The following is a 12,500-nucleotide window of genomic DNA, read 5'->3' on the forward strand; positions in this document are numbered from 1 at the left end:
CTCGGCCGCCTGGTCCCCTAACTCGAAAATTTTAAAGTGCTCCCATCGGTCCCGGGATAGGGTGGCTGATAGCTGGGAGCCCCCTGAGCACTGCCCCGGTGTTAGTTTTCGGAGAAATGCCTCCGTTGATTTGTTATGATTTTTTTTCCGCCGGCCGCCTGGTCGCCCTAATGTAAAGTCAATGGGAGTGAGGAGATAGAACATTTTTCAAAGTTTTTCACCCGGCCCCAAACGGCTCCAAAACACACTGGGGCTGTGGCTGGGACTCTCACCAGGACTGCCCCCTACTTTATTTCTGGATTAAAAAGCATTCTATATTAATTTTTCGATTTTTGGGACCCGGGACGCCTGGTCACCTAACTCCCCTTCTATCCCTATGGGGGGGGGGGCGGGGACATCGAAAACGCTCCCATCGCCGCCGAGGCACGCTGCGGGGACTCTCCCTACCATCGCCCCATGCTTCCTTTGAAGAATATATGACGTTTTTCAATTTTCACCGACATTTGAAAATCAAAACTTCAGAACATTTCATAGTTATTCTCAATGGGTTGTCTAGGGGCACACATCTCTAAACTGGGGGAAATGCTCAAAATGATTAAAAAGAAAAACAATGCCCCCAGACCCGGGGGGCTGATAGCTGGGAGCCCCCTGAGCACTGCCCCGGTGTTAGTTTTCGGAGAAATGCCTCCGTTGATTTGTTATGATTTTTTTTCCGCCGGCCGCCTGGTCGCCCTAATGTAAAGTCAATGGGAGTGAGGAGATAGAATATTTTTCAAAGTTTTTCACTCGGCCGTCTGGTCCCCTGACTCGAAAATTTTAAAGTGCTCCCATCGGTCCCGGGATAGGGTGGCTGATAGCTGGGAGCCCCCTGAGCACAGCCCCGGTGTTAGTTTTCGGAGAAATGCCCCCGTTGATTTGTTATGATTTTTTTTCCGCCGGCCGCCTGGTCGCCCTAATGTAAAGTCAATGGGAGTGAGGAGATAGAATATTTTTCAAAGTTTTTCACTCGGCCGTCTGGTCCCCTGACTCGAAAATTTTAAAGTGCTCCCATCGGTCCCGGGATAGGGTGGCTGATAGCTGGGAGCCCCCTGAGCACAGCCCCGGTGTTAGTTTTCGGAGAAATGCCCCCGTTGATTTGTTATGATTTTTTTTCCGCCGGCCGCCTGGTCGCCCTAATGTAAAGTCAATGGGAGTGAGGAGATAGAATATTTTTCAAAGTTTTTCACTCGGCCGTCTGGTCCCCTGACTCGAAAATTTTAAAGTGCTCCCATCGGTCCCGGGATAGGGTGGCTGATAGCTGGGAGCCCCCTGAGCACAGCCCCGGTGTTAGTTTTCGGAGAAATGCCCCCGTTGATTTGTTATGATTTTTTTTCCGCCGGCCGCCTGGTCGCCCTAATGTAAAGTCAATGGGAGTGAGGAGATAGAATATTTTTCAAAGTTTTTCACTCGGCCGTCTGGTCCCCTGACTCGAAAATTTTAAAGTGCTCCCATCGGTCCCGGGATAGGGTGGCTGATAGCTGGGAGCCCCCTGAGCACAGCCCCGGTGTTAGTTTTCGGAGAAATGCCCCCGTTGATTTGTTATGATTTTTTTTCCGCCGGCCGCCTGGTCGCCCTAATGTAAAGTCAATGGGAGTGAGGAGATAGAATATTTTTCAAAGTTTTTCACTCGGCCGTCTGGTCCCCTGACTCGAAAATTTTAAAGTGCTCCCATCGGTCCCGGGATAGGGTGGCTGATAGCTGGGAGCCCCCTGAGCACAGCCCCGGTGTTAGTTTTCGGAGAAATGCCCCCGTTGATTTGTTATGATTTTTTTTCCGCCGGCCGCCTGGTCGCCCTAATGTAAAGTCAATGGGAGTGAGGAGATAGAATATTTTTCAAAGTTTTTCACTCGGCCGTCTGGTCCCCTGACTCGAAAATTTTAAAGTGCTCCCATCGGTCCCAGACCCGGGTGGCCACGAGGTGGGACCCCCCTGAGCACTGCCCCGGTGTTAGTTTTCCGAGAAATGCCCCCGTTGATTTGTTATGATCCGTAGTTGCCGGCCGGCCGCCCGGCAGTGCTCTATCGGATGGAGCGTGGGCTGGCTATGGGAGATTTAGCGATTTTCGGAACCGGCCCCGATCGCCCCCCAAACCGGGTGGCCACGAGGTGGGACCCCCCTGAGCACTGCCCCGGTGTTAGTTTTCCGAGAAATGCCCCCGTTGATTTGTTATGATCCGTAGTTGCCGGCCGGCCGCCCGGCAGTGCTCTATCGGATGGAGCGTGGGCTGGCTATGGGAGATTTAGCGATTTTCGGAACCGGCCCCGATCGCCCCCCAAACCGGGTGGCCACGAGGTGGGACCCCCCTGAGCACTGCCCCGGTGTTAGTTTTCCGAGAAATGCCCCCGTTGATTTGTTATGATTATTTTTCGCCCAGGCGATGTGCCTTTTCATTTTGTTTTGCACTTTCCTTCATTCCTTGGTGCATGCTACCATCTAACGGACACATTTCGGTACTGCAGTTTGAAAGTAATTTCCCCGTCTAGGGATCTCTCAATGCCCTGGGCTGCGAAAGGAGGGCAAGGACACCCTATGTTCTCATGAGTGCAAAGCCCCCCCGGCTTCAAGGCATTCCAAAAGGAAAACCGGAGACACTGCTGTACACACACACACACACACACACACACACACACACACACACACACACAGAGAGAGAGAGAGAGAGAGAGAGAGATAGAGAGAGAGTAGTCACACAGTGGAATAAACTCCCCAGCGATGTGGTAGAAGCTGAAAGTTGGGGAACATTGTGATGGTCTATATTTCTTGGCAGATAATAAAAGATGCTCTTATCATGCCTCCGTTGATGTGTTATGATCCATAGGTTGCCGGCCGCCCGGCATTGCTCTGATCGGATGGACCGTGGGCTGCCTATGGCAGAGTATGGGCGATTCTTCAGCCGGCCCCGATGGCCCCCCAAACCGGGTGGCCACGAGGTGGGACCCCCCTGAGCACTGCCGCGGTGTTAGTTTTCCGAGAAATGCCCCCGTTGATTTGTTATGATCCGTAGTTGCCGGCCGGCCGCCCGGCATTGCTCTATCGGATGGAGCGTGGGCTGGCTATGGGAGATTTAGCGATTTTCGGAACCGGCCCCGATGGCCCCCCAAACCGGGTGGCCACGAGGTGGGACCCCCCTGAGCACTGCCCCGGTGTTAGTTTTCGGAGAAATGCCCCCGTTGATTTGTTATGATCCGTAGTTGCCGGCCGGCCGCCCGGCATTGCTCTATCGGATGGAGCGTGGGCTGGCTATGGGAGATTTAGCGATTTTCGGAACCGGCCCCGATGGCCCCCCAAACCGGGTGGCCACGAGGTGGGACCCCCCTGAGCACTGCCCCGGTGTTAGTTTTCGGAGAAATGCCCCCGTTGATTTGTTATGATCCGTAGTTGCCGGCCGGCCGCCCGGCATTGCTCTATCGGATGGAGCGTGGGCTGGCTATGGGAGATTTAGCGATTTTCGGAACCGGCCCCGATCGCCCCCCAAACCGGGTGGCCACGAGGTGGGACCCCCCTGAGCACTGCCCCGGTGTTAGTTTTCCGAGAAATGCCCCCGTTGATTTGTTACGATTATTTTTCGCCCAGGCGATGTGCCTTTTCATTTTGTTTTGCACTTTCCTTCATTCCTTGGTGCATGCTGCCATCTAACGGACACATTTCGGTACTGCAGTTTGAAAGTAATTTCCCCGTCTAGGGATCTCTCTCTCGTCTAGGGACACTGCTGTACACACACACACACACACACACACACACACACACACACACACACACACACACACACACACACACACACAGTGAGAGAGAGGGAGAGATAGAGAGAGAGAGAGGTGGAGAGGGAGAGAGAGGTGGAGATAGAGAGATGGAGATAGAGAGAGATGGAGATAGAGAGAGATGGAGATAGAGAGAGAGATGGAGATAGAGAGAGAGTCGTCACACTCTGGAACAAACTCCCCAGAAGCTGAAAGTTGGGGAACATTATGATGATCTTTATTTCTTGGCAGATAATAAATGATGATCTTACAGAGGGCGACTTACAACACCAGTGCAAACATACAGCGAAGGACAAGGCATCAATCGCGACAGAATCCCTTGAGTTAAAGCAGCAGATTCAGAATAACACACGTCAAAACAGACTGGAGACTAAAACGAGCACGAAAGGTGTCGAATATGTGGCCTCCTCTCGCTTGTAAACTCTCTCGTGTTCCTGTCGATGGGGTCGGCGGCTCGGGGCAGCGGCCTAGCAGCAGCAGGCAGGCCACCCGGCTGCCTGGGGCTGACCTCCGGGGCAGGCAGGCAGGCAGGCAGACCTCCAGGGCAGGCAGGCAGGCAGGCAGGCAGACCTCCAGGGCAGGCAGGCAGGTAGGCCGTGCTGCTGCCAGGGCTGGCAGGCTGACCTCCAGGGCAGGCAGGCAGGCAGGCAGACCTCCAGGGCTGGCAGGCTGACCTCCAGGGCAGGCAGGCAGGCAGGCAGGCAGACCTCCAGGGCTAACAGGCTGACCTCCAGGGCTGGCAGGCTGACCTCCAGGGCTGGAAGGCAGGATGGCAGACCTCCAGGGCAGGCAGGCAGGCAGGCAGGCAGACCTCCAGGGCTGGCAGGGAGACCTCCAGGGCTGGCAGGCAGGCAGGCAGGGCTGTGTGGCTGGGGAGGGCAGGCTGGCAGGCAGGTAGGCCGTGCTGCTGCCAGGGCTGGAAGGCTGACCTCCAGGGCAGGCAGGCAGGCAGACCTCCAGGGCAGGCAGGCAGGTAGGCCGTGCTGCTGCCAGGGCTGGCAGGCTGACCTCCAGGGCAGGCAGGCTGACCTCCAGGGCAGGCAGTGCTGCTACCAGGGCAGGCAGGCAGACCTCCAGGGCAGGCAGGCTGACCTCCAGGGCAGGCAGGCAGGCAGGCAGACCTCCAGGGCAGGCAGGCAGGCAGGCAGGCAGACCTCCAGGGCAGGCAGGCAGGTAGGCCGTGCTGCTGCCAGGGCTGGCAGGCTGACCTCCAGGGCAGGCAGGCAGGCAGGCAGACCTCCAGGGCTGGCAGGCTGACCTCCAGGGCAGGCAGGCAGGCAGGCAGGCAGACCTCCAGGGCTAACAGGCTGACCTCCAGGGCTGGCAGGCTGACCTCCAGGGCTGGAAGGCAGGATGGCAGACCTCCAGGGCAGGCAGGCAGGCAGGCAGGCAGACCTCCAGGGCTGGCAGGGAGACCTCCAGGGCTGGCAGGCAGGCAGGCAGGGCTGTGTGGCTGGGGAGGGCAGGCTGGCAGGCAGGTAGGCCGTGCTGCTGCCAGGGCTGGAAGGCTGACCTCCAGGGCAGGCAGGCAGGCAGACCTCCAGGGCAGGCAGGCAGGTAGGCCGTGCTGCTGCCAGGGCTGGCAGGCTGACCTCCAGGGCAGGCAGGCTGACCTCCAGGGCAGGCAGTGCTGCTACCAGGGCAGGCAGGCAGACCTCCAGGGCAGGCAGGCTGACCTCCAGGGCAGGCAGGCAGGCAGGCAGACCTCCAGGGCAGGCAGGCAGGCAGGCAGGCAGACCTCCAGGGCAGGCAGGCAGGTAGGCCGTGCTGCTGCCAGGGCTGGCAGGCTGACCTCCAGGGCAGGCAGGCAGGCAGGCAGACCTCCAGGGCTGGCAGGCTGACCTCCAGGGCAGGCAGGCAGGCAGGCAGGCAGACCTCCAGGGCTAACAGGCTGACCTCCAGGGCTGGCAGGCTGACCTCCAGGGCTGGAAGGCAGGATGGCAGACCTCCAGGGCAGGCAGGCAGGCAGGCAGGCAGACCTCCAGGGCTGGCAGGGAGACCTCCAGGGCTGGCAGGCAGGCAGGCAGGGCTGTGTGGCTGGGGAGGGCAGGCTGGCAGGCAGGTAGGCCGTGCTGCTGCCAGGGCTGGAAGGCTGACCTCCAGGGCAGGCAGGCAGGCAGACCTCCAGGGCAGGCAGGCAGGTAGGCCGTGCTGCTGCCAGGGCTGGCAGGCTGACCTCCAGGGCAGGCAGGCTGACCTCCAGGGCAGGCAGTGCTGCTACCAGGGCAGGCAGGCAGACCTCCAGGGCAGGCAGGCTGACCTCCAGGGCAGGCAGGCAGGCAGGCAGACCTCCAGGGCAGGCAGGCAGGCAGGCAGGCAGACCTCCAGGGCAGGCAGGCAGGTAGGCCGTGCTGCTGCCAGGGCTGGCAGGCTGACCTCCAGGGCAGGCAGGCAGGCAGGCAGACCTCCAGGGCTGGCAGGCTGACCTCCAGGGCAGGCAGGCAGGCAGGCAGGCAGACCTCCAGGGCTAACAGGCAGACCTCCAGGGCTGGCAGGCTGACCTCCAGGGCTGGAAGGCAGGATGGCAGACCTCCAGGGCAGGCAGGCAGGCAGGCAGGCAGACCTCCAGGGCTGGCAGGGAGACCTCCAGGGCTGGCAGGCAGGCAGGCAGGGCTGTGTGGCTGGGGAGGGCAGGCTGGCAGGCAGGTAGGCCGTGCTGCTGCCAGGGCTGGAAGGCTGACCTCCAGGGCAGGCAGGCAGGCAGACCTCCAGGGCAGGCAGGCAGGTAGGCCGTGCTGCTGCCAGGGCTGGCAGGCTGACCTCCAGGGCAGGCAGGCTGACCTCCAGGGCAGGCAGTGCTGCTACCAGGGCAGGCAGGCAGACCTCCAGGGCAGGCAGGCTGACCTCCAGGGCAGGCAGGCAGGCAGGCAGACCTCCAGGGCAGGCAGGCAGGCAGGCAGGCAGACCTCCAGGGCAGGCAGGCAGGTAGGCCGTGCTGCTGCCAGGGCTGGCAGGCTGACCTCCAGGGCAGGCAGGCAGGCAGGCAGACCTCCAGGGCTGGCAGGCTGACCTCCAGGGCAGGCAGGCAGGCAGGCAGGCAGACCTCCAGGGCTAACAGGCTGACCTCCAGGGCTGGCAGGCTGACCTCCAGGGCTGGAAGGCAGGATGGCAGACCTCCAGGGCAGGCAGGCAGGCAGGCAGGCAGACCTCCAGGGCTGGCAGGGAGACCTCCAGGGCTGGCAGGCAGGCAGGCAGGGCTGTGTGGCTGGGGAGGGCAGGCTGGCAGGCAGGTAGGCCGTGCTGCTGCCAGGGCTGGAAGGCTGACCTCCAGGGCAGGCAGGCAGGCAGACCTCCAGGGCAGGCAGGCAGGTAGGCCGTGCTGCTGCCAGGGCTGGCAGGCTGACCTCCAGGGCAGGCAGGCTGACCTCCAGGGCAGGCAGTGCTGCTACCAGGGCAGGCAGGCAGACCTCCAGGGCAGGCAGGCTGACCTCCAGGGCAGGCAGGCAGGCAGGCAGACCTCCAGGGCAGGCAGGCAGGCAGTGCTGCTACCAGGGCAGGCAGGCAGACCTCCAGGGCTAACAGGCTGACCTCCAGGGCAGGCAGTGCTGCTACCAGGGCTGGATAGCAGACCTCCAGGGCAGGCAGGCTGACCTCCAGGGCAGGCAGGCAGGCAGGCAGACAGGCAGGCAGACCTCCAGGGCTAACAGGCTGACCTCCAGGGCTGGCAGGCAGGCAGGCAGGGCTGTGTGGCTGGGGAGGGCAGGCTGGCAGGCAGGTAGGCCGTGCTGCTGCCAGGGCTGGAAGGCTGACCTCCAGGGCAGGCAGGCAGGCAGACCTCCAGGGCAGGCAGGCAGGTAGGCCGTGCTGCTGCCAGGGCTGGCAGGCTGACCTCCAGGGCAGGCAGGCTGACCTCCAGGGCAGGCAGTGCTGCTACCAGGGCAGGCAGGCTGTCCTCCAGGGCTGGATAGCAGACCTCCAGGGCAGGCAGTGCTGCTACCAGGGCAGGCAGGCTGTCCTCCAGGGCTGGATAGCAGACCTCCAGGGCAGGCAGTGCTGCTACCAGGGCTGGATAGCAGACCTCCAGGGCTGGATGGCAGGCAGGCAGACCTCCAGGGCTGGATAGCAGACCTCCAGGGCTGGAAGGCAGGCAGGCAGACCTCCAGGGCAGGCAGTGCTGCTACCAGGGCTGGATAGCAGACCTCCAGGGCTAACAGGCAGACCTCCAGGGCTGGAAGGCAGGCAGTGCTGCTACCAGGGCAGGCAGGCTGTCCTCCAGGGCTGGAAGGCAGACCTCCAGGGCTGGCAGGCTGACCTCCAGGGCAGGCAGGCAGGCAGGCAGACCTCCAGGGCTGGATAGCAGACCTCCAGGGCTGGATAGCTGACCTCCAGGGCTGGATAGCAGACCTCCAGGGCTAACAGGCTGACCTCCAGGGCTAACAGGCAGACCTCCAGGGCAGGCAGGCAGACCTCCAGGGCAGGCAGTGCTGCTACCAGGGCAGGCAGTGCTGCTGCCAGGGCAGGCAGGCAGACCTCCAGGGCTAACAGGCAGACCTCCAGGGCTAACAGGCAGACCTCCAGGGCTAACAGGCAGACCTCCAGGGCAGGCAGGCAGACCTCCAGGGCAGGCAGGCAGACCTCCAGGGCAGGCAGTGCTGCTACCAGGGCAGGCAGTGCTGCTGCCAGGGCAGGCAGGGAGACCTCCAGGGCTGGATGGCAGGCAGGCAGACCTCCAGGGCTGGATAGCAGACCTCCAGGGCTAACAGGCTGACCTCCAGGGCTAACAGGCAGGCAGGCAGACCTCCAGGGCTGGATAGCAGACCTCCAGGGCTAACAGGCTGACCTCCAGGGCAGGCAGTGCTGCTACCAGGGCTGGATAGCAGACCTCCAGGGCAGGCAGTGCTGCTACCAGGGCAGGCAGTGCTGCTGCCAGGGCTGGATGGCAGGCAGGCAGACCTCCAGGGCTAACAGGCTGACCTCCAGGGCAGGCAGGCAGACCTCCAGGGCTAACAGGCTGACCTCCAGGGCAGGCAGTGCTGCTACCAGGGCAGGCAGGCTGTCCTCCAGGGCTGGATAGCAGACCTCCAGGGCTAACAGGCAGACCTCCAGGGCTGGCAGGCAGGCAGGCAGACCTCCAGGGCAGGCAGTGCTGCTACCAGGGCTGGATAGCAGACCTCCAGGGCAGGCAGTGCTGCTACCAGGGCAGGCAGTGCTGCTGCCAGGGCTGGATGGCAGGCAGGCAGACCTCCAGGGCTAACAGGCTGACCTCCAGGGCAGGCAGGCAGACCTCCAGGGCTAACAGGCTGACCTCCAGGGCAGGCAGTGCTGCTACCAGGGCAGGCAGGCTGTCCTCCAGGGCTGGATAGCAGACCTCCAGGGCAGGCAGTGCTGCTACCAGGGCTGGATAGCAGACCTCCAGGGCTGGATGGCAGGCAGGCAGACCTCCAGGGCTGGATAGCAGACCTCCAGGGCTGGAAGGCAGGCAGGCAGACCTCCAGGGCAGGCAGTGCTGCTACCAGGGCTGGATAGCAGACCTCCAGGGCTAACAGGCAGACCTCCAGGGCTGGAAGGCAGGCAGTGCTGCTACCAGGGCAGGCAGGCTGTCCTCCAGGGCTGGAAGGCAGACCTCCAGGGCTGGCAGGCTGACCTCCAGGGCAGGCAGGCAGGCAGGCAGACCTCCAGGGCTGGATAGCAGACCTCCAGGGCTGGATAGCTGACCTCCAGGGCTGGATAGCAGACCTCCAGGGCTAACAGGCTGACCTCCAGGGCTAACAGGCAGACCTCCAGGGCAGGCAGGCAGACCTCCAGGGCAGGCAGTGCTGCTACCAGGGCAGGCAGTGCTGCTGCCAGGGCAGGCAGGCAGACCTCCAGGGCTAACAGGCAGACCTCCAGGGCTAACAGGCAGACCTCCAGGGCTAACAGGCAGACCTCCAGGGCAGGCAGGCAGACCTCCAGGGCAGGCAGGCAGACCTCCAGGGCAGGCAGTGCTGCTACCAGGGCAGGCAGTGCTGCTGCCAGGGCAGGCAGGGAGACCTCCAGGGCTGGATGGCAGGCAGGCAGACCTCCAGGGCTGGATAGCAGACCTCCAGGGCTAACAGGCTGACCTCCAGGGCTAACAGGCAGGCAGGCAGACCTCCAGGGCTGGATAGCAGACCTCCAGGGCTAACAGGCTGACCTCCAGGGCAGGCAGTGCTGCTACCAGGGCAGGCAGGCAGACCTCCAGGGCAGGCAGTGCTGCTGCCAGGGCAGGCAGGCAGACCTCCAGGGCTGGATAGCAGACCTCCAGGGCTAACAGGCAGACCTCCAGGGCTGGATAGCAGACCTCCAGGGCTGGATAGCAGACCTCCAGGGCAGGCAGTGCTGCTACCAGGGCAGGCAGTGCTGCTGCCAGGGCAGGCAGGCAGACCTCCAGGGCAGGCAGTGCTGCTACCAGGGCTGGATAGCAGACCTCCAGGGCTGGATGGCAGGCAGGCAGACCTCCAGGGCTGGATAGCAGACCTCCAGGGCTAACAGGCAGACCTCCAGGGCAGGCAGGCAGACCTCCAGGGCAGGCAGGCAGACCTCCAGGGCTGGATAGCAGACCTCCAGGGCAGGCAGTGCTGCTACCAGGGCTGGATAGCAGACCTCCAGGGCAGGATAGCAGACCTCCAGGGCTGGATGGCAGGCAGGCAGACCTCCAGGGCAGGCAGGCAGACCTCCAGGGCTGGATAGCAGACCTCCAGGGCTAACAGGCAGGCAGGCAGACCTCCAGGGCTGGATAGCAGACCTCCAGGGCTAACAGGCAGGCAGGCAGACCTCCAGGGCTGGATAGCAGACCTCCAGGGCAGGCAGTGCTGCTACCAGGGCAGGCAGTGCTGCTACCAGGGCTGGAAGGCAGACCTCCAGGGCAGGCAGTGCTGCTACCAGGGCTGGATAGCAGACCTCCAGGGCTGGATAGCAGACCTCCAGGGCAGGCAGGCAGACCTCCAGGGCTGGATAGCAGACCTCCAGGGCTGGCAGGCAGGCAGGCAGACCTCCAGGGCTGGATAGCAGACCTCCAGGGCAGGATAGCAGACCTCCAGGGCTGGATGGCAGGCAGGCAGACCTCCAGGGCTGGATAGCAGACCTCCAGGGCTGGCAGGCAGACCTCCAGGGCTGGATAGCAGACCTCCAGGGCTAACAGGCAGACCTCCAGGGCAGGCAGGCAGACCTCCAGGGCAGGCAGGCAGACCTCCAGGGCTGGATAGCAGACCTCCAGGGCAGGCAGTGCTGCTACCAGGGCTGGATAGCAGACCTCCAGGGCAGGATAGCAGACCTCCAGGGCTGGATGGCAGGCAGGCAGACCTCCAGGGCAGGCAGGCAGACCTCCAGGGCTGGATAGCAGACCTCCAGGGCTAACAGGCAGGCAGGCAGACCTCCAGGGCTGGATAGCAGACCTCCAGGGCTAACAGGCAGGCAGGCAGACCTCCAGGGCTGGATAGCAGACCTCCAGGGCAGGCAGTGCTGCTACCAGGGCAGGCAGTGCTGCTACCAGGGCTGGAAGGCAGACCTCCAGGGCAGGCAGTGCTGCTACCAGGGCTGGATAGCAGACCTCCAGGGCTGGATGGCAGGCAGGCAGACCTCCAGGGCTGGATAGCAGACCTCCAGGGCTGGAAGGCAGGCAGGCAGACCTCCAGGGCAGGCAGTGCTGCTACCAGGGCTGGATAGCAGACCTCCAGGGCTAACAGGCAGACCTCCAGGGCTGGAAGGCAGGCAGTGCTGCTACCAGGGCAGGCAGGCTGTCCTCCAGGGCTGGAAGGCAGACCTCCAGGGCTGGCAGGCTGACCTCCAGGGCAGGCAGGCAGGCAGGCAGACCTCCAGGGCTGGATAGCAGACCTCCAGGGCTGGATAGCTGACCTCCAGGGCTGGATAGCAGACCTCCAGGGCTAACAGGCTGACCTCCAGGGCTAACAGGCAGACCTCCAGGGCAGGCAGGCAGACCTCCAGGGCAGGCAGTGCTGCTACCAGGGCAGGCAGTGCTGCTGCCAGGGCAGGCAGGCAGACCTCCAGGGCTGGAAGGCAGACCTCCAGGGCTGGCAGGCTGACCTCCAGGGCAGGCAGGCAGGCAGGCAGACCTCCAGGGCTGGATAGCTGACCTCCAGGGCTGGATAGCAGACCTCCAGGGCTAACAGGCTGACCTCCAGGGCTAACAGGCAGACCTCCAGGGCAGGCAGGCAGACCTCCAGGGCAGGCAGTGCTGCTACCAGGGCTGGATAGCAGACCTCCAGGGCTAACAGGCAGACCTCCAGGGCTGGCAGTGCTGCTACCAGGGCTGGATAGCAGACCTCCAGGGCTGGATAGCAGACCTCCAGGGCTAACAGGCAGACCTCCAGGGCTGGCAGGCTGACCTCCAGGGCAGGCAGGCAGGCAGGCAGACCTCCAGGGCTGGATAGCTGACCTCCAGGGCTGGATAGCAGACCTCCAGGGCTGGCAGGCTGACCTCCAGGGCAGGCAGGCCGGGCCCCCGGTGCTGCATCTCGGCCGCTGCCTGGGGCGGACCGGCCCGGGTGCCCTTGCGCTTTTTCGACACCAGGGGGCAGTTGGGTGCCATTCCGTCCCTCGTGTGGCGAAATGGCGGTACTGCACCTCCGCCTTTTTGCTGGAGAAAGTCCGCAGTCGGGACAATGCGCCACACGGTCCGTCGGCAGGAGGCCCGGGCCCGGGCACAACTCCCCGGTGGGGACGGACGCCGGGCTGGAGCTTCCCTTCAGCACACACACTCACTCACTCACTCACTGACCGACCGAC

The sequence above is a fragment of the Amia ocellicauda genome, unplaced genomic scaffold, assembly GCF_036373705.1.
Source record: "Amia ocellicauda isolate fAmiCal2 unplaced genomic scaffold, fAmiCal2.hap1 HAP1_SCAFFOLD_235, whole genome shotgun sequence".
NCBI classification, from domain to species: domain Eukaryota; kingdom Metazoa; phylum Chordata; class Actinopteri; order Amiiformes; family Amiidae; genus Amia; species Amia ocellicauda.